Below are 21581 nucleotides of genomic sequence, written 5' to 3'. Positions count from 1 at the left end.
ATAAAGCTGCTCTCTTCAAATTCTCCCAGAACTCTGCCTCTGAGTCTCAATTTGGACATCGGGGTACAGAGGCCAGTTTTTTGGCAACACTAACCAACATACTATTCCATTGTATCGATATACCACAATTTGTGTATTCATTCACTAGTTGATGGGCATTTAAGTTGTTTCCCATTTTGGTCTACTGTGAATAAAACTCCTATAAACATTCACACACAAGTCTTTATGGAAACATGATTTTGTTTCTCTTGAGTAAATACCTAGAAGTGAGATTGCTGGGCCACGTGATATATGTATATTTAACTACATTAAGAAGCTAGCTGCTAAACTATTTTGAGAAGTGGCTGTAGTATTTTGCATGCCCACCAGCAATATATGAGAATCCCAGTTGCTTCACATCTTTAGCAGTACTTGGTATTGCTAGTCTTTTAAACTTTAGACATTTCAGTTGTATAATCTCTTGTGATCTTAATTTGTATTAATTAATTAAAATGGCTAATGGTGTTGAGCAGTTTTTAATGGGTTTGAGATCCATACATCTACATTTGAAATTTACCATACATGAAAGCCTTTCTCCACTGAGTCACATTGGCAAAATTATCAAAAAGAAATTGACCATTTAAGTGTGGGTCTACTTCTGGCTTCCTATTCTGGTTTATTGATTTATATGTCTATCCTCATGCCAATACCATATGGTCTTAATTAGTGTAGCTTAATAGTAAGTCTTAAAACTCAGTAGCAGGAGTCTTCCAATTTTGTTCTTTTTCAAAATTATTTTGTACTCAAGTTCTTTGCTTTTCCATATAAATTTTAGAATCACTGTCAATTTCTATGCCCCTTAAAATGATTTTGATTGGAATTGTGCTGAATTTAGAGGTCAGTTTGGGGATAAATGGCATCTTGATAATCCTAAGTCTTTCAGTTATGAACACAGTATATCTCTCCATTTATATAAGACTTCTGTAATTTCTCTCACAATGTTTTATAGCCCACATTCAGATCTTGCTTTCCCCCTAAAACAAACCATGAGCTGCAGCCTTTGAAGGACATTCATCTGTAGGAGCAAGACAAACAGGTACATTTCCTAGCTATCATTCATATCATTTGGGAATTGGTCAAATGTGGATTCTAGCCTAACTTTAATGGGACAATATTGCTCTTTTTCACAGAAAAATAGTGAGTCACTTAAGGTGATTACACAGGACACACTCAAATTCTCTCCACCAGATCTGCAAGTCTAGTCAAATCTCCTTCCATCTTTGTCAATTCCTTTTTGCTACATTAGAGTAGGTACCTCTCCTTCTTATTCCTCCAAGGGCAATCCCTCTACCTGTGTTTTAAACCTTATCCTTTCTCACTATCTCAGGAACCACACACTATTAACCATCCTTTGTTTTGTTCTCCACTACAGTCAACCACTTCCTCCCAATTAGTTCTATCTTCATATCATTTAAATATATTTTAGTCATTCTCATCTCAAAAACAAAAACAAAAAAAAGCCTCTTCCTATTAACATTGTTAAAATGGTCATGCTACCCAAAGCAATCTACAGATTTAATGCAATCCGTATCAAATTATCCAGGACATTTTTCACAGAACTAGAATAAATAACCCTAAAATTTATGTGGACCCACAAAAGACCCAGAATTGCCAAAGCAATCCTGAAGAAAAAGACCAAAGCTGGAGGCATAACCCTTCCAGACTTCAGACAATACCACAAAGCCACAGTAATCGAAACAGCATGGTAATAGAACAAAAACAGACATATGGATCAATGGAACAGAATAGAAAGCTCAGATATAAACCCAGACACCTATGGTCAATTAATCTTTGACAAAGGAGGCAAGATTATACAATGGAGAAAAGACAGTCTCTTCAGCAAGTGGTGTTGGGAAAACTGGACAGCCACATGTAAATCAATGAAGTTAGAACACTCCCTCACACCATACACAAAAATGAACTTAAAATGGCTTAAAGTCTTAAATATAAGACATGACACCATAGAACTCCTAGGAGAGAACATACGCAAAACATTCTCTGACGTAAATTGCAGCAATGTTTTCTTAGATCAGTCTCCTAAGGCAAAAGAAATAAAAACAAAAATAAACAAACAGGGCCTAATCAAATTTAGAAGTTTTTGTACAGTAAAGAAAACCATCAAGAAAATGAAACGACAATCTATGGACTGGGAGAAAATATTTGCAAAAAAATGCAACTGACCAGGGCTTAATTTCCAAAGTACACAAACAGCTCATACAACTTAACATCAAAAATACAAACAACCCAATCAAAAAAATGGGCAGAAGATCTAAACAGACATTTCTCCAAAAAAGACATACATATGGCCAACAGGCACAAGGAAAGACGCTCAACATGGCTAATTACTAGAAAAATGCAAATCAAAACTACAATGAGGTATCACCTCACACCAGGCAGAATGGCTATAATCAAAAAGTTTACAATGAGTGTGTATATGTCCATGAATGACTGAAAAATTGTGCTGAACACTGGAAATAGACACAACATTGTAAAATGATTATAAATCAATAAAAAATGTTAAAAAAAAGTTTACAAATAATAAGAGCTAGAGAGGGTGTGGAGAAAAGGGAACCTTCCTACACTATTGGTGTAGAATGTAAATTGATGTAGCCATTATGGAGAACAGTATGGAGATTCCTTTAAAAAACTAAAAATAGACTTACCATATGATCCAGTAATCCCATTCCTGGGAATACGTCTGGAGAAAACTCTAATTCAAAAAGATATCTGCCCCCCATGTTCATAGCAGCACTATTTACAGTAGTCAAGACATGGAAGCAACCTAAGTGTCTACCAACAGATGATTGGATAAAGAATATGTGCTATACATACATATAGATACATACATACATACATACACATACATACATACATACATACATACAATGGAATACTATTCAGCATGTGTCTCTTATCTTGGGGGGATCAGATGGTATTCAGGGCATATTCTCATAGCTGTGGAAGATGTAGAAATGAGCAGAAACATGTTACGCCTTTTATGGTCTAGGCCTGGAATTACCAACTTGTTACTTCCACTCACATTTTTTGGCCAAAGCAAGTTATATGGCCATGCCCATTATCAGTGTGGCAGGAAGTTTATTTCACTTCTAGTGGAACTGCAAAAACACACAGTAAAGGGCATGGGTATAGAAAGGGGTCAATAATTGGGAATGATAATAGATCTGCCACAGTTGCCAAGTATAACGGTCAGCGTTTTATGCTCATTTTATGACACTCAATAGTATTTTCCAGGAAAGGAGGATGAACGCACAGTCTCTCCCCTTGGCAACCAGAATGGCACGTTTCTCCTGGATTTCCTTCCACATTTCTGGCTACTCTTTTATTTTCAGGCTCACTTCTCTCTCTCGGGCCACTCGACAGTAGAAAAAGCAAACTTGTTCTTCTTTTATCATTATATACCTTCTCCCCAAGAAATATTATCTAAGACCACAGTTTTCATTGCCATGTAGACACTGATGACTCCCAACTTTTTACCCCTAGTTCTACTCTGAACTCCATTCTGTTCCACCCAAATGACTCTGCTATATCTCCATTTGGAATTTTGCAAAGGTGCCTCAAACTCAGTGTCAAGGACCAAAATTCATAATCGAATCCCAATCTGGTCCAATTCCAGCATTACCTACCTCAGTGAAGTCTCCACAACCTAGCTAATTGGGCAAGATGGAAAACTAGGACTCATTTCAAAGTTTATTTTTTATTACCACCAGCTCCATATCTAGTCCGTAACAAAACTCTGTTGACCCATTTGTCTAAATATCCCCCAATCTGTCCATACTCTCCATCTTTACTGCCACCCTATGCCAAGATGCCATCAGTTCTTACCTCACCTAATGAAATAGCTTAAAGCTGTCTGTCTCCCCCATCCCTTCTGAAATCCTTCCATAATGTAGCTAAGGTGATCCTTCCAAATGCAAATCAGATGATGTCACTTCTGTTTCATTTCCAAGCTCAAGGGTCACTTCCTCAGGAAAGCCTTCCATGTCTCTCCAGCCTAGGTCAGACCTCTTTGTGATATGCTCTCATGTAACTGCTTCTCTTCCTGAGAGCATTTCCCTCAGTCACTAGCTATACACTTGTTAGTGTGACGATGTAACAAATACCTTATCTCTCCATTAGGCTTTAAACTCCATGAGGTCAAGAACTATACTTGGCTTTGCTCATCCTTGTATCCTTAGCATCAATTATGGTCCAGCACACAGTAGGATTTCAACAAATATTTGTTGACTAAATATATAAAGGAAGGAGGGAATGTCTTGTAACTTTCTCATTTAAGATACTGTAAGAAAGAATTTTTCACATGTTTGTCCTATTCATTTAACTGGATTGCAATCCTTTTGGAGACAGTGAGTCAGACTTTTCTGTATCTCCCACACAGCATCCCAGCTATTCAGTAGGCAGCTCTAGTGCAAAATGAAGAACATCTTATACAGCATGCAGTTTGGAATATTTAGGAAGGTTTTTTTTTTTCTTTTACCACATTGCCTAGAATACATGACTAGGAGAAAGTAGGACCTAACCACATATTTTTACCATTGTGCACCTGAACATGCTGGCAGATTTGAATCAATTGATTATTGTCATCAAAAGTTAATACAGTTGTATAATATTAGAATCTTCAAGATAAATTCCACTAGAAGTATGTCATGACATTAGGGTACTAGTATATATCACTGGAAACAGCAAAATCAATAATGAATCCATTCTCACAATGCGTTTAAGATGACTAGCATTTCTTTAATTCTTACATGCTATATCATTTAGAGTTCCACTAGGAGACAGCACACTCAGCTGGGACTTTGAAGAGAAGGCAAAGAAGGCACTATTTCAGAGGTGTGGGCGGGTTAAAGGAACCAACAAGGAATGTTGAGGCACCCAAGGCCTAGTAGCCATGCCTACCGAGGCATGATGGAGAAGGAGAAGGAAATTGTGTCATGGAAGGTTATTTGGAGAGCTGCAGCTCAGAAGCTAGGTTGCCTGACAGGAGCCATGGCCATTGAGGGATCAACCACAACCGGACCTGAGTGTGAACAGGGAGTGGAGGAAATAAATTCTTCTACCTCTATTTCCTCTCACCCTCCAATCTTCCTTTCTCCTCCCTCCCCCAAGGAAAAGGAAGTGTTTTATTTATTTCCAACAAAAAGATTTGCAACATAATTCTCTTTTTTTCAAAACAAAGAACCCTACAAAACACAATCTCTGCTTGTATTTACCCAGGGACATTAGCAGCTGGGAGGGAGGTTGGGATGGGGAGATAAGCCAAAGCCAATTCTATTTTTAAAAGCAAGGAACTTCCTTTACATAGGAGCTCTCCATCCCCTCATTGACCCAACCCACCCAGACGGGGTCAGATGAGGAAACTAAAGTTCAGAAAGGTTAAGGAATTTGCCCAGAGTCATACAGCTTATGAATGTCGGTTCTGGTGTTTGAATCCCAGCATGCAGACTCCAAATACCATAATCTCATTGTTTTATATGTCCGATGAAGGACAGTCTCAATTATAGCTCATTCCAATCAAAGTAATGAAGACTGCACATGTGTATTTTTATAATATGTTACACTATTGAAGAAAAAATTGCTCATTCCTAGGGTAGACAATCAATTTGATTTGCAAGCTTTTTTTTTTTTTTTTTTCTCATCTGGATGACAGCCTCTCCATTTGAAACCTCAGGGTCAAATAAATAAATATCATATTATATTCCTAATTTTAGCGGGGTTAGAAGCTCCAGGAAATATCCCTGATGCAGTCCTTTCTCCCTGTTAAGAAGATAATGGGACTAACATCTTTTTCCCTCCAAGGAGGAAGACAGAGAGTGGTGAGGACCCAAACAGTGCTTCCTTGGCCTGATTCTGCTGATCTCTGGGCAGGGTTCCTAGCAGGGACTCCAGCTCTGTCTGACACATCCTCTGGCTTGGAGGCCCTTCTGTTTCTCATTCACTCCTGAACAACTGCCCTCTCCATCAATCCAGAGGCCAACCTAGGACCCTCAGATGACCTCACAGGGTTCTGCAGCTTTCAAGGATGTTCTTCAGCACCCCCAAGTGGCTGGCCTGAAAAATACAATGTTGAAGACTGAAGCAGTGAGGGAGGTGGTGTTAATGCTGGGCACAAATTCCCTACTTCCTTCTCCACTCAGAGTGAGACCTCTGAAAGTGTCTCCCAGAGACCCCATGACTCCCTTATGTCAGTGCCCAAACTCAGGACTCTAGAGTCTTGCCTCTCAAAGCAGGGTCCCCCAAATAGCAACACTGGCATCATTTGAGAGCATGTTAGAAATGCAGGCTCTGAATCAGAATCTGCATTTTAACAAGATTCCCAGATGATTTCTATGCAACACTGAGAAGCTCTTTCTTTTCTATTCCTCACTGTATTCTTACTGCAAAAAGGCAGCATATAATAAAATCCAAGGGGTAAGACATAATTCCCCCAAGCTAGGTCTGCAACCAGGCTAAGAAGAACGATAAGAAGTGGAAGTTTGAGGATCTTGGATCAAAATTTGGTTCTGCTAGTGATTAACTGAAATATAATTAAATTCTCTGAGTCTCACTGTCCTAAGTTTTCAGATGAAAATAATATCTACCCCTTAGAGAACTAAGAATAAAATCAGGTCAGCTACATGTAAGTTGGGGTCATTTCTGTGCTTTATAAATTCCAGGAAGTTGGGATTATTCTTCCATTTCTAATGTTATTCCACTGACCTAGAAATGATCACATTCAACCCTCTGAATTTAAGCCACCGTCCTCTACTGGCATCCAGTGGTGAGTGGTATAATGTGGCAACATCAACCTCGCCAAATACAAAAATTCGGTAAACCCAGGAAGATGGAGCCTAAAACCAGCATGTGACTCATCATGTAACCTCCAAAAGAGGGACCAAAGAGAGAAATGGAAGAAATGTGGTTACAAGCCCAGTGTCTTCCAAGATCTGCAGCAGGTTCAGACTTACTGTTCTGAGCAAGAAAATAAATTCTAGTTCATTATCAGCTGCCAGGTGCCAAGCTAAAGAAATGTGTACTCAGTTTTCTTTTACACATCATCTCAAATTAGATGTGAAATAATCACGGAGAGTTCAGTCAAGCAGAGACCCATGAGTCAGTAACAAAATTAACATTTCAAAAGTACTTTATAACAAATGGAAGATTAGTTCACTGAGATTCCTTGCCTGAATCATGGGCCCCAATCTTTCCACCTGTTTTCTTTAATTGAAGTAAAATTGACATACAATACTGTATTATATTTTATTATATTCATTTCAGGTGTACAAGGAAATGATTTGACATTTATATATACTGTGAAATGAACACCACAATAGGTCTAGTTACCATCTGTCACCACACAAAGTCAATACAATACTATTGACTATAGCCGCCATCCATTTGCTTTATTTGCATTTTCTGCCTCCCACTTCCTTAAATTAAAAATGAGGATAGGCAAAGAAAGGCACACTGATTCTCATTTCAAAAAAGAGCTATTCCACTTATTAGATATCCATTACCTCTGGATGGAATTCCATAGATATTCCATTTCACCGTGGTCGACATCCCTGGTAGACAATCATGATGCCCACAAAGACAGAGATTTGTTATTTTGCCTGACATCTAGTTTTGGAAATTGTACCATGTTTTATTATTACTTGTAACTTGTAGACTCTCTGCCCAAGAGCAACTTCAAAGAATGCCATGTTGGGTATATTCAGCACTCATTTTTTTAAATTAAAGCATCTCCTCACAGTCTCCCACCTAAGATAACCACATATGCAGATACACTTTCACTATAGTCAGTGAGAATCTGAAAATCTCAACTGCAATAAGGGCACATACTGAGGTTACCAGGATTCACTCTGCCACAATTATTCCAACCTGGGTTTAAGTCTTTTTTCTACTTGTTAAAAGTAACAGTTTAGAAAACTTCCTTACTCTACCCTCTTTTTCTTATCCAATTATACCTATAGGATTAATGAAAGGGAATTTTTTTTTCCCTAAGTACTTCTTAGAGAGACTCTTGAATGTGTGATCTGGCAATTCCTTGGAGGAACCCCCCTGACGGCTTGGTGAGGCAAGTAGTCATGTATCTACCTCCAGGTGTGCTGCTGTCATGTGCAAGGCAGGTAGGGGGTTCCACTTTCTATGAATGTCATGATTCCTGGAAACTCTGGCCAGTTCTAAACCCTATTGACTGGAAGGGGCTTTGAAGGTCCCTCTATGTCTCTTTTGTCACAATGAGAAGAACTAGGAAGGTGATTTTTTTCTAGCAAAAGCTAAAATTCCAAGGAAAATTAAAATTGAGGAAGTCTCCTCTTTTTTGGCCCCCTGCCTTGTCCGTGTGCTCCAGCTCTGCACTCTCAAGTTCCTCAGAGCAGAACTGGAACCTCGGTGCTGGCCCATGACTAATAAGACCATCCAACCAGTTCAAAGTGAAAAGCTTGTAAAACTTGGGTTTCCCCAAGGCCAAAATCCGAGGTTGGTTTTTGGCAGTGCTAATATCAACATATATTAATAACAAAAGTGCTGCTTTGTGTCCTGCAAACTTGGAATTTTGACATCTAGCATTTATGCTCACAGTCAACCTGTGAAGTTGGTGGTGGAGTGCGGCATCTTACCCAGGGCAAGAGGACAACTGGGCTGTTAAGCCTACTCTGTACCTGCCTGACTCACAAACGTAGCTTTTTCTTTTTCTAAGTCCTTACCTTGCTTCATGCCATCCCAGGTTGTGGGCAGAATCTTGGAAGCAACTTTTCTACTCTTTGCTTTGTCAGTTTTCTAGTACTGACAAGACAGGAACAATTTCTTCAGGATCCCACTTCATCCTGCCTATTTTTGAGACAGAAATACTGAAAGGAAGCGAACCCAGGAGAAACAAGTGTGTCACTCCCTAGCCACATACACTGGAAAAGTTTTCTTTTTTAACTGAAAAAGAAATCAGTTGATCTCTGAGTCTGAGTTTCCTCACCTCTGTAAATAAGAAGAGCGATTTAGACAACTGCTAAGGCATCTTCTAGTCCTAAAGTTCGCACTGCTCATCACATCCTTCCCCCTCTAATACTGCTCACCCCTGTAAATTTTGGCACTACGAGCCATTCAAATTCAACTCGAGTGCCTTTTTTGACCCCTCTCTCTCCCTAACTTTCCTCTTTAAATCATTTACCAAGAGCAATTATCCCCACTTCCTTAACATTTCTGGGATCCAGCCACTTTCCACCACTGCATTTGGACATGTGAATGAGCTCTCCATATTTGGGAAAGTGACTTTACAAGCCAGGAAGGTTTAGAATTACAGTTAGAGATGATGGAATAAATCAAACTCATGTATTTATAAAGTATAAAAGAATTTGGCCTCTCAGGGAAACATGACTTCAATTTGAAGTGTAACTATTTTAAGTCTATGATTTTAAGCTGAAAAGTTTATTTAATATCAATTTTAAACATATTAGAATATTTAAGAAAACTTGATGTGAAAAAATTCATAATTTTACATATTTAATTAGCAAGATTTTCGTAGGTAATCAGGGAGACCTGTTAAGGTTGTGATTTTTGTCTTGTCAAGTATTTGAAATACCGAGAAAAATGGAATATACTACATTAAGATATTTATTCTAAAACTTAAAAGGAATTTATTCAACCAAGTTGATAAATGAGCCTGATTGTTTAAGGTGAATTTTGTTTGTTGGACTAAGGTTAAACATTAAAAATCAAGTAAAAGTGATTAAGATTTATAAAAATGTTAGACTAAGATTTATAGGTTAAACTTGATAAAAATGTAAATTTGAAAATCTGAACTTTAAAACTGAACATTAATTTTAAACCCAAGCAACTATTAATAGTCCTTTCTGTTCTCAAAAGTCCCCTCAGACATTAACTTCACTGACAATAGTAAGAAAGAGTTCTTCTATCACAAACCTGCTAATATACAGGGATCTCACCTGGAACACCTTGATCTGTATCTTGCCTCTCAATTAAATGCAGGAGTGCAAAGTCAAATCAAGTTCTGGAGCATTTGCCAATAGAAATACTTTGGTTCCAGTACAACTTTTGTTGATTCATGAAGAGAAAAGTCACATGGCCTCTCCTGTGGTCCCACTGAACTGCTGTGCTCCAAACAAATTTCAAAAATGGAAAAATGTCTTGCAACTTGATTTTCTCCAAACTATGATCTAGACTTTGCTAAAAACTTGTGATTTGCTCTGTATAAACCTCTAGGCCCTTTCTTTTATCTGGCTGGGGTGTGTTACTGGTCGGGTGACAGTCCCTAAAGTACAGCTATTACAGATCAACAAAGTCTGCAATACAAACTAGGCTAACCTATAAGAAGATGTTGGCCAGGTCTCTGAGCAGCATAAAGAGACTTCTCTGTATGCACTTTGCGGACATCTCCACTCTCACCATCGATTTTTACTGTCCTTCCCAGTGAATTTGCTCGGTTACTTTGCACTCAAAATAAATACAGCGAGAATTGAACAAAGGCACGTCTACTCTACAGGTTCCCTTTTTCTTCACCCTAGGAAACTCTGGAAGCAATACTGCCTGCTACACTGTGACTCATAGCTGAGCACAACCTTACAGAGCGGGGAGAGTTTGTGGGGAGAATTCCAGAGCCAAGTCTTCACAGTGTCCTGTAACGATGTGCTGAACAGAGTGAGAACAAACAAGCATGAGTCTACAGAGGTACGTAGAAATCCACAATGAGGACCAACCTGGTTCCTTCCCCCCTCACACAACCTGGCTCCACAGCCCATCAGATGTACCTGTGGTCTCTATGGTGCTTTCCTTTGTAGGAGGTAGAAAGTGAAAAGACTCAAGCATTATTCTCCTGTGGTTTCTCAACAGAAACACCACTGGCACTTTGATTCCTGGGCTGAGCGTGTCCCGCACACTGGGGGATGCTTCTCATCTCTAGCCCCTGCCAGTAAATACCACTAGTCGTTGTTAATCTGTGGGAGCATGCTTCTTTGCCGCCAGCATCCCACCCACAGGGCCAGCTTCCTCCCCCTCAGCCCCAAGAACCACTGACCTCAGTAGAACAGAAAAAACTTCCTACCGTGCTTTTTTTTTTCTTTCAGTTGAAGTATAATCGATTTAACAATGTTGTGTTAGTCTCTAAGTGTTCTTACTTACAAAACAGACACAGACTCACAGGCATAGAAAACAAACTTATGGTTATGGGGGTGGGGAGAAGGTGGGGAGGGGTAAATTGGGAGTTTGGGATTTGCAGATATTAACTACTATATATAAAACAGATAAACAAGGTCCTACCGTATAGCACAGTGAACTATATCTACTGTTTTTTTAGCCCTCTGAACTCTGTAGGGGCCCAGCTCTTTGCCATGTCTCTGCTTTAACCAAACGAGTGGCCTTGTAAACACATGGAGCAGCAACACTCATCTGTGCACATTCCCTACCCCAACCTTCTGCCGCTAGTCAGAGAGCCCAGGAGCGAGGAGAGGTGGGAGCTTATGTTGCGATGTGAGCTTGAGCGGGAAAGGAGATGGTAGAACATTCGAGTTGGAAGGTATCTTAGTAATCATCTAGCCAAACACCCTCACTTTAGAGATGAGAAGGTGAGGTTGTTGAGCATTACCTGTAATATATTCTCCAAATGTTATTTATTACTGTGATTTTCTACTTCAAGATCTATCTTAAAACTGCCTAGCCTTACGGGAGGATGTTTTCATTCAGAGGTTCTCCAGAAGCTGACCCTGATCCAAAGATTTGGGTGAAAGTTCTTCATTCTAGAGATGATCTAGGCAGCGTAGTGAGGGTTGGGGAAGTGATAGAGGGTGGGGGAGTTTGCCCTGGTGCCCAGTGGGCCACCAGATCCACCCTCAGGGCTGAAGTTCTTATTTCCCCAGCTGCTGAGTGTGTAGCTGGCAGCAGCTGACAGCCTCTGGGAATTGCCTTCACCCAAGGTCAGGCACCCTTCTCGGCACTGGTTGATGCCAGGGTATATATGTCCCACCCTCCCCTCCCTAATTCCAGTCAAATCTGAATGGTCATCCCAGCTTCAGAACTTCTTTTGGGGTCACTGATGCCTTTGCTGTGACTGTCTTATGTTCAACCTCTCCCTCTGCCTACTCCTGCTGGCTTCTCTTCCACTGACACGGGTTAATCCTAAAATGTTCCCAAATAAAGTTTCTGCTTGTTAAATTCCTTATCAGTATACTTACCAGGGAGCCTGACCTGCAGAGGTAGGTACCAGAATTTGCTCAAGAAAGCCAAGGCTAAAATGGGATTCTGGAGCTGAATCCCACAGCAGCTGGCTGGCAATGAGGACCACACTCCTGGGAGCCTGCACTATGCCTGCACAAGGTAGCAGTGTAACTGTGAATACTCCTACCTGTTGTGGCCTGGGATGGGTGGCAAGCCAGTAAAAGGGATTGCACGAGGAAGTGCATTTGAGAAATATTGAGGAATTAGTAATTCTAAGAAAAATGGAATTAGATGGCTATTGCTGTAGGCATTAGATAATTTGGAAAAAGATCATAGAAGGCACAGAATGATTAATCAGCAATAGACTAGATATGAAAGCCAGGTGACCTCTTTGGAGCACATTAAGAGAGTCTCCTCTTCCGCTGGCAAAGAGCAGGGAAATCTAAGGACCAGGTCCAGGACTTATTTATAACTGCTGCAGAGCTCCAGAGAAGGTTGAACCCTCAACCTAGCCAGGTCTGTAACAATAGGACCCTAAAAACTGAGATGGGAGCATCTGGATTGATGCACTGGAAAGGATTAAACTCTCAGAATCCACTGGGGCCTTGAACCCGCAGAAGTGGGCAGTGCTGTTGGAGGAGGCACATTCCCGCTGACTGTGAAAGAGAACATGGGCCTCCTTCAGTCTCTGCACCATCGCTTCTCCTCCCACCAAATCAGTAAGCAGAGCGAGCTCACAGCACAAGTGCTGGGCCTGCTGGGGGAGGAAAGGGTCTATATACCCAGAGGGACCTGCAGGACCTGGCTAACATTTGCGAGCAAGATCTGAGAGGGTACATGTGAATGTGAACTCTAAGACTGCCAAATGAAGGAGCTGGTAGGACATAAGATGGATGAGAGGAGGTTACCATTATGGGAAAGCTCTTTGGGATAAAGGATTTAACAGCACAGCAAAGACCCCAAGGCAGACACATTCCTGGGCTGGTTTCTCCTGGGCCATCATCTATCAAACTTCTAAATGAATATTACTGCCAGATTTGCTGTGGCAGACAGTGAAAGGAGGGATCAAAACGGTTCAGAGAAGTGGGTGTGCTGGAGTGGATATACTGAGACATCAGAAAGCTCATCACATAATTATGTTCGGTGGGAGAGCCTGGAGGCTCTTTAGTTTACTAAAACAGTAAGGGATGCTGCCGAAAAGGCACCCCTGAGATGCTTCCTCTGTAGGGCAGGGCTCTTGCAGGAGAGGCCAGTACAGAACTGGGCTTCCTGATAAAAAGCGGGGTGAACGTTTCCAGAAACAATAGAAGTGAGGTGGCACCACGAGCAGCAAGGAGGGCACAGTTACCATAATGAGCAGGAAAAACAGCATGGCGCCCACGGGGCAATCACCGGAGCTAAGGAAATGGCTAGTAGAACATGTTATCCGTATGGGCAAGGCAGATGTGCTGCCAGCGAAGCTATTGCTCAAGCTATTCAACTGAAAAAAAAAAAAGTCAAGATGGACAGGAAGGTAAAGTCAGACATCGGAATAAATTGTTAGGATCTCTTGCCCATGTTTTGGACCTGAGCCCATTTTGGGCCCCATAAATCATGGGCTGAGAGGCCTAGTTCCCCAGGAGAAAAGACCCTGCAACATCACAAACACTGCACATGGAAACTACCAGCAGACCTGTGGCCATTTACTGAGGAATCTATATACCGGGGAAAGAACAGTACCCACATATTTGGGGAACTCTCAGACACAGGGAGTCACCTGGCACTGAGAGCCGGGCACGTAAAACACCATCATGGCCCAGACCCAGTTCACAGTGAGTTCGCTGGGTTCACAGACCTACCCATTATCTCCTTTCCTAACCACCAATTGTACGGCTGGAATGGACATACTTGGAAGCTGGCAAAATCACAGTGGTTCCTAGATCTGTGGGATAAGAGCTATCATATCATGAAAAATCCAATGGAATGCCTCCCTTGCTACAATCAGTATTGTATTATGGGGAAAATGGTGAAGATTAGGACCACTCTTAAAGACCTAAAGCATGTGGGAGCAATGGTCCCCATCATATCTCCATTTAATTCACCAGTGTGGCCTATACAAAAGCCAGATGGATCCTGCAAATAGTTTCCTACAAGCTTAACCAAATATTTATACTAACTGTGCATTGGGCCAGGTGTGGTATCTTTTAATAGAGCAGATTGACAAATCCTTAGCCATTTGGTATACAGCCATTAATCTGGTAAATATTTTCTTTTCCATTCTTATCAGAAATGGTTTGCATTCACTTGGAACACACTACAATAAATATTATACCTGCAATCTTGCCCCAGGACTGAGTTTCCTTTCTTGTCCTCTGTCATAACGTAATCTGACATTCCCCTAGAATTTCACCCTGGCCCACTCTATTGATGACATCATCCTAATCTGACTAGAGAAGCAACAAGTGGCAAGTATGTAAAAGACACCAGTTCTCCAGAGAGGGTAAGAAAAAACCTATGAAGATTCGGGAGTCAACCCTATCAGTGAGATGTTTAGGGATCCAGTGGTCTGGGGCTTGCCAGGACTTCCCCTCCAAAGTAAAGGATAAACAACTGCACCATGCGTTTCCCACCATGAAGAAGGAATACAATGCCCAGTGGGCTTCTAGGGTTTCTTGAAGAAGAATATTCCAGATCTGGGAGCACTACTCCAACCAATATACGGAGTGAATGAATGGATGTCAGCTGAATGTGAATATGTTCAACAACAGCCCCCTGCGACAGTCAAGTGGCCTAGTGTCTCGCCCATGTGACCCAGCAGATCTGATGGTATCAAAGGTATCCGTGTCGAGTCTATGGCAAGGCTTCATTAGAGATCATGATGTAGACCTTTAGGGTCTGGAATCAGGGTCATGCCATCTGCAGTGAAAAATATACTCTTTTTGAAAAAACAGCTTCTGGAACTACACGGCCCTGTTAGCAATGGAGCAACAAGTTATCACCCGGCCAGAGCTGCCACCAGTAGTTAGGTTCTGTTGGACCCATAGGTTGTAAGGTCAAGCAGGCCAAGCAGCTATCCACTGTGAGATGGACACGACATAGCCAAGGTCGGGCATGAGCAGAGCTGAGGGAATAAGAAAGCTGCATGATCAGCTGACCCAGGCCCCCTTGTTATCCACAGCTATTGCCCCAGTTCCTCTCCTTCAGCTCACACCAACAGTCACACTTGAAGAAATAGCTCATGAAGAAGAACAAAAGCTGAAGTGGGTTAACACATGTGTCATCTCAATATACTGAAAACTGATGGCAGCTGCACTGAAGCTCACTCATGGGTGGCCTTGCAAGACAGGAGAAAGGGGAGAGCCTCCCAATGTGCCAATGAACAGAGCTGTGAATGGTACACTTGCTCATTCACTTTATGTAGAAAGAAAAGTGGCCCAAAGTTAGAATATACACTGACTGCTATGGATTGAACGTGCCCCACACAAAATAATATGTTGAGGCCCTAATCCCCAGCATGATGGTGTTTGCAGATGGGCCTTTGGGAGGTAACCAGAACTAGCTTTGGCCATTGTAATGTAAGCCCTGATGGTTGTTTTTTTATTTTCTGTAATGCAAGTGCCTGACTTAGGCAGTGTCACTAACAAGGACTTAGAGGGTTTGTTCCCCGTAACATCACATCAGGACAAGGCCCCTCTTCTAACTGGCAGAACAGTTCCCAGAGCTTTCTGATTTGCTCTTCCAAATTTGAGGTTAAAATCCTCAAATTTGCCTCAAATAAAATTTTCCATTTCTTTCTTAGATTGACTGATTAATTTTTCATCGACATCAGGAAAAGAGGCCCATGAGAATCCTAGAAGAGCTGCTCCAGAACTTAGATGAGGTGAATCTGAGTGAAGCAAGGGGTGAGCTCTAGTGAAAGCTGCGAAGCACAGCCCAGATCCCCTCCGGCTGTCCTCCCCACACTGCTAGGAGTGCTGGGAACCACCCCTTCCAGCCCCACTGCCACGCTTAGCCCCCAGGCCTCTCTAAATATTGCCCTCAGCTAAAGAGACTTACCTCACAAAGTCACTCCCCTTTCTTAGGGACAGACTGATTTGGTGATAACTTGTCAGTGCAGGGGTAGTGAAGCCTGGCCCCTTTGCCCCAACTCAGACAGCTTTGGAGAGTTACCCCAGCTACAGACTCCCCTAAGGGGTCAGTTGATGCTTTGTTAATAATTATGTTACCATAGAATTTCTCCCTTGGTGCAACCTCCCCTCCTTCCAACTCTTCCCTTCACATGGATTAATCCTGAAACAACTTTCCAATAAACCTCCAGAACATTCATCTTTCTCTCAGTGCTTCCCAGGGATCCCAGCTCACAACAAACAGGGAAGGAAGTTGCATCAGTGAGCACGCCCATTACTACTGTGGACAGCTGGGGCTCAGCCTCCCTGGGGTCCCTCCCAGAGACTGTGCTGAGCATGTCTCAGAATATCCCCCTTGAGGAATGAGGGTGTCAGAGTCTGCATCCCCCAGTTCCTACCCTTTGTCGGCTGAGGACACCGCTCTGGGGGTTTGATCACTCTGACACTTTCTTCTTCCTGCTCTGTGTGTGGGCTGAGAAAGCCCCTGCAGCTAGAGAGCAGCATCAGGTAGAATGTCTCAGGAAGCCACCCGTCTGTAAGGAGACTGTCCCGGGGTAGGTGCAGCAGTTACAAGAGGGATATTGCCACCATCCGCAACAAAGGTCGTGTGGAGCCATGCAGCGCCTTCCACTGAGGCTGGAAAAGGCTAAATTATGTTCATGAATGATAATGGAAATGGACTCAAGATGATTGTTGGAATAAAGCAGCAGAGGTTGGGGCCATGAGAAGGGACGACATCTAATGATTCTTTGCTATCATGTTTTCAGTGTGGAGTGCATGAGACCGCACTGGGAGAGTGTGGGTGGGATGTTGTGAGGGAAAGGCACCTTATGGTTATGTTTTACAAATCTACAAGCATCTCACTGGTTCTTGTCTTGAAGCAGAGATAAAGCTCTTGAGGAGGGGAACTGCCTTGCTCATCTCTGACGTGGCAAGATGTCAAAAGTCTGGGGGCCACTCTGCATCTCCCCACTGCCCACCAGGCACCATGATTGATGTGACAGAGAGAAACACTGGGCTCAAGTATCAGCTCTGCCACTCTACAGCTCTCTGACCTTAGCTTTGTTACTGAAACTCTTGAAATCACTATTTCCTCACTTATAAACTAGAGACAATAGCAACTGCTTTGTGGAGTTGTTGAGAGGGGTCAAGGAATGTGAAACCCCCAACACAGCTCTCAGAGGACTGGCGTGCTCAGAAAATGTCCACTGTTCTTTCCTCAAAAAACACTTTTGGGCTAAATGAATGAATGGATCTAAACTTATCTGTAACTTTTAGCAACATTGCACCAGTACAAAAGCTGTCATAAAGGAACGAGTGAAGGACGAAATTATCAGGAAGGACTGTTGTCAGGACCATCCATCAGTTGTCATGAAGGATTACATTGTTCGGAGACAAATTAGTGTTATGAGTCCTGATTGCAGTGAAATCATCAGAGGCAGCTTCTAAAAGGGTCCAAGATGGACAGCATTTAAGTGTCAAACTATAGTATGCCTAAATGGAAACAAAGTGACAGCCGCAGTGGTGACTGATTAGGCCACTTGGAATCTGTTTGGTACTAGTGTCTTTAAAATGCCTTTCTGAACCAAGGCCGCTCTACTCTACTTGATCTTTCTATGACAGTTTGAGATTTAAGAGCCTGTTCCATTTCTCCTGAACTGTTTTTTAATGTATTCATTATACCCTGAGTGGGAGAAAAAAAAACACTTGGTACTTAATCCCACTAATCTCTCCTCTGTTGAGTATAATCCATCTTCCTAATCATCCCCCATTCGTTTTATTCACTCACTGATACGCAGTGTTGGAAAGAAGAAAATAATTTACTCAAGGCCACTGGGCAAGAGAGTTTCAGGATCAGTTTTGGGAATTTTTTAATTCATCTTCCTGAAACTTCAAATCTTTGCAGCTGTTGGCTATGCTCCAAGTCCCTGAATCTGTCATCACCAGATTTTTTAAGCAAAAAAATGCAGCATGGTCCTATGCTTTGAGGACTGAAAAAAAAAAATCTCAACTGAGGGAAGCCTTCAGAAAGTCACATACGCACCAAAAGAAACAGAGTCAGACCATGGAAGGGTGCCAAGGAAGCAGAGGAGAATACGGCAAGTGAAGGTTATTTGTGGTGAGAACAGGGAGTGGGAGTTGGGCTTTGTAACCTGCTGATCCCTATTTCAAATTAATTCTCAGTCAGAAGTGGCTCAGAACCATCTCAGTTTATTTGCAAATGGCAAGCAATAATAGTGATAAAAATCATAATAACAGCTAATAATTCCTGAGTTAATGCTTGGTCAAGTAGTTTATATTAATACTTAACATTAATACTTTGTAGTATTAATACTTTTGTATTAGTCCTCAGTAAATTACTTTGTATTAAGTGTATACTTACTCAGTGAGTATTTAATACAGTGCCTGCTGTGTATTAAGTACTTGCACTTCAAGTATTATCCCAGTTAATCCTCATTCCTGCCCAATGAAGTGGGGTCTCTTATTACACCCATATTATAACAGGTGAGGAAAATGAGGCATACAGAGGTCATATCACTCAGGGTCTGGCAGGGAAAACAATGGCCTCCTTAAAGGCTTAAATAAACTGTTTAATGAAGACTACATGGGGCCTCCTTTACACCATCGTAGGCAGAGCTGAAAGAAATCAACAAGGGAGCCAGCAAGAGCTGGAGCCGTGGAAGACTGTCCACTGCCAAAACCATGGCCCCACCACAACGGAGTGGGGACCAACTCCCTGCCCTCAGATATCCTGCCAGGTCCTCCCATCGGCTAAGCTATCCAGAGACCAGAGGGAAAAGTACCCTAATTGCTGCATTTGCTGGAGGTAAGCCTCCCAGAACGGGGTGGAGAAAGATGGAGAATGGATCTGGGAGGGCAGATAGGGAATAACTTCTGTCACATGGCTACCTGGTTTGTTCATGGTCACTTGGTGAGAATGACTTGAAGACTCATGCTATGAGTGACGTGTGATAGGTCCAAGGGAGCTGCTTCCTAATTGTTCCCAGCATGGGCCCTAGAAATGAAAATAGAATATCTTACTCATCCATAGTCTACCTGTGACAGGGTCAACCTTCATCCCACTGTGCCTGAAGGGAAAGTGGAGACCAGAGGTGGGTAGAGCTGGCCGACTCCCAGGGCTCTCTCAGTGCTAAATGCGCAGGGCTGGCCTTCTGGGTGGGTTACAGTCTTACAGCCTGAAGAAACCTTCACAAATCAAAAGTAATTACCTCCCTACTTGCTCTCACTGCAGCTAACCTGTTTCAAGAGGCAAGACAAAGTCATTGCATCAGTCTCGCCACCATCCTAGTTTAAACTTCAATGCTTCCTAACACCCTCAACGGAGGTATCAAAGGTAAGGGGTAAATATGATGCTGGCAAACCCTTTATACTTGGAAAGTATATTCTGATTATAAAAACAATAATAACATTATATTTCAACTGCGCAAAGACTCATGCAGCCTTTTTAGTTTGTTAATTTATATTTAAATACATTAATTCAAGGAACTTATAAAGCAGTCCTGTAAAGTAGGCAAGGCAGATATTGTGAACCCCATTCATAGATGGCCCTTAAGTGGCAGAGATGGGGTGAGACCTATAAAATCACTTTAGTTGAAATAGATCAATCTCCCTCTCTGTCTCTGTCTCTGTCTCTCTCTATATAAATATAAGACTTCTTTATTTATTTATAAAATCTTTAGAAACTCATAAATACGTGTTTATATATACAGGTATCCCCTCTTTTCAAATGGCTTGCTTTATGCCATTTTGCTTCTATTACACTACTACCTACAATGTTAGTACCTCTTCACTAACAGAAAGAAATCCAAAGAAGATTTTCACTTTTAGGAAAAATGGCAAAAAGCAAAAACAGTGTTCAGCACTTGTTTTGCAGCAGCTGGTACAGAGGCAGCTTGCACCCCAGCAGAGAGTGGCACATCCAAGCTCTTTCCTGGGGAGCCACACTCAGCATCTCAGCATCCGGCCACCAGGGCTCTGAACTGTATCTGTGAGTATCTGTGCTTTGTCTTGATTTATTCTGAGCATCCGTTAGCAAGATATGTACTAAAGTAACTGCTTCTTCACTTTACAGCATTTCAGCTTCCTAAAGGTTTTATAGGAACACTCTGCTTCCAGATAGCATGGGAAACGTCTGTGTGTCTGTGTAACCTGAGGATCAGACTTGGTCCTCTCAAAGGCAGAGGGTGCAGTTACCTTCCATAGCCATCAATGTCAGGTTATAACTATACCAGTCAGGTAAGAATTTCTATGCACCATCCTTGAGGAGGCAGAGAAAGCACTGTGACTGGAAAACAAGTTTTAGAAGAGACATGCTGCCAAAGCCACCCATAGCCCTTCCTCACTGCAGATTTCCCTAAGACATGCCTGAGCGAGGGAGAAGCTTTAACTCGGATTAGAGATTTAAGACTTCTAGTCCCTTTTAATATAAACATTTCCATCTCCTAAAAAATTAAGCCCTTCATTAATCCCTGAGAGTAATCAGAAAATCTATGGTATCGGCCCAAGATTTTGTTCAAGTCCTGAGAAGCGCAAATGGTAACAAAGAAGAAAGTTGCTTTCTGCTCACTCCTAAAATGTTCTGTTTATTCCACAGTGAGGTCATTGGTGACACAAGGGGGGTGGTCTGGAGGCAGGACCAGATGGACTGAGTTGCGGAATGAGAGGGATTGAGGAAATAGAGATGGTGAGAGTAGTGATTCACCTTTAAAATTTTTTTTCCTTCTGAGAAGTTTGGTTGTGAAGGTAAGAGAAGAGATTAGGGGTCAGCTGGAGGTAGATGTGAGATCAGTGGAGAAGTTCAGACTTTTAAAGAGGGAAAAAAGGGAAACGTGTAGATACTATGAGGATGACTGAATGGAGAGGCAAGGGTTGAAGACAGAGAAGAAAAAAGAACAAGAAGAGGCATACAGTTCCAAGTAGGAGGGAGGAGGGGAGGTCCCGAGCACAGAGGGCAAGACCAGCCTTGGATGGGGGAGGGAGGACTGTCGCTCCACTCAACAGAAAGGAAGGAAACAAGAACGGGTAAAAATGGAGTTGTGTGGATCTGGAAATGGGAAAGTAAAATTTTTTATGGAATAGTTGCCATTTTCCTTATGAATTTAGAAATTAAAAACTGACCCATCTTCTCATTGATTCTGTCTTGCATACTAACTGCCAACAGATTATTTGAGAATCCAATAAATGGATAAACTTTAACATTCTGTGTGTTTGTATAATGGTTGATAGTGTTTTTAGTAACATTGCTGCATAGAA

This window comes from Camelus ferus, chromosome 2 (assembly GCF_009834535.1).
Source record: "Camelus ferus isolate YT-003-E chromosome 2, BCGSAC_Cfer_1.0, whole genome shotgun sequence".
Classification (NCBI taxonomy): domain Eukaryota; kingdom Metazoa; phylum Chordata; class Mammalia; order Artiodactyla; family Camelidae; genus Camelus; species Camelus ferus.
The sequence above is the reverse complement of the archived record's forward strand: the minus strand, read 5'-3'. Positions refer to the sequence as shown.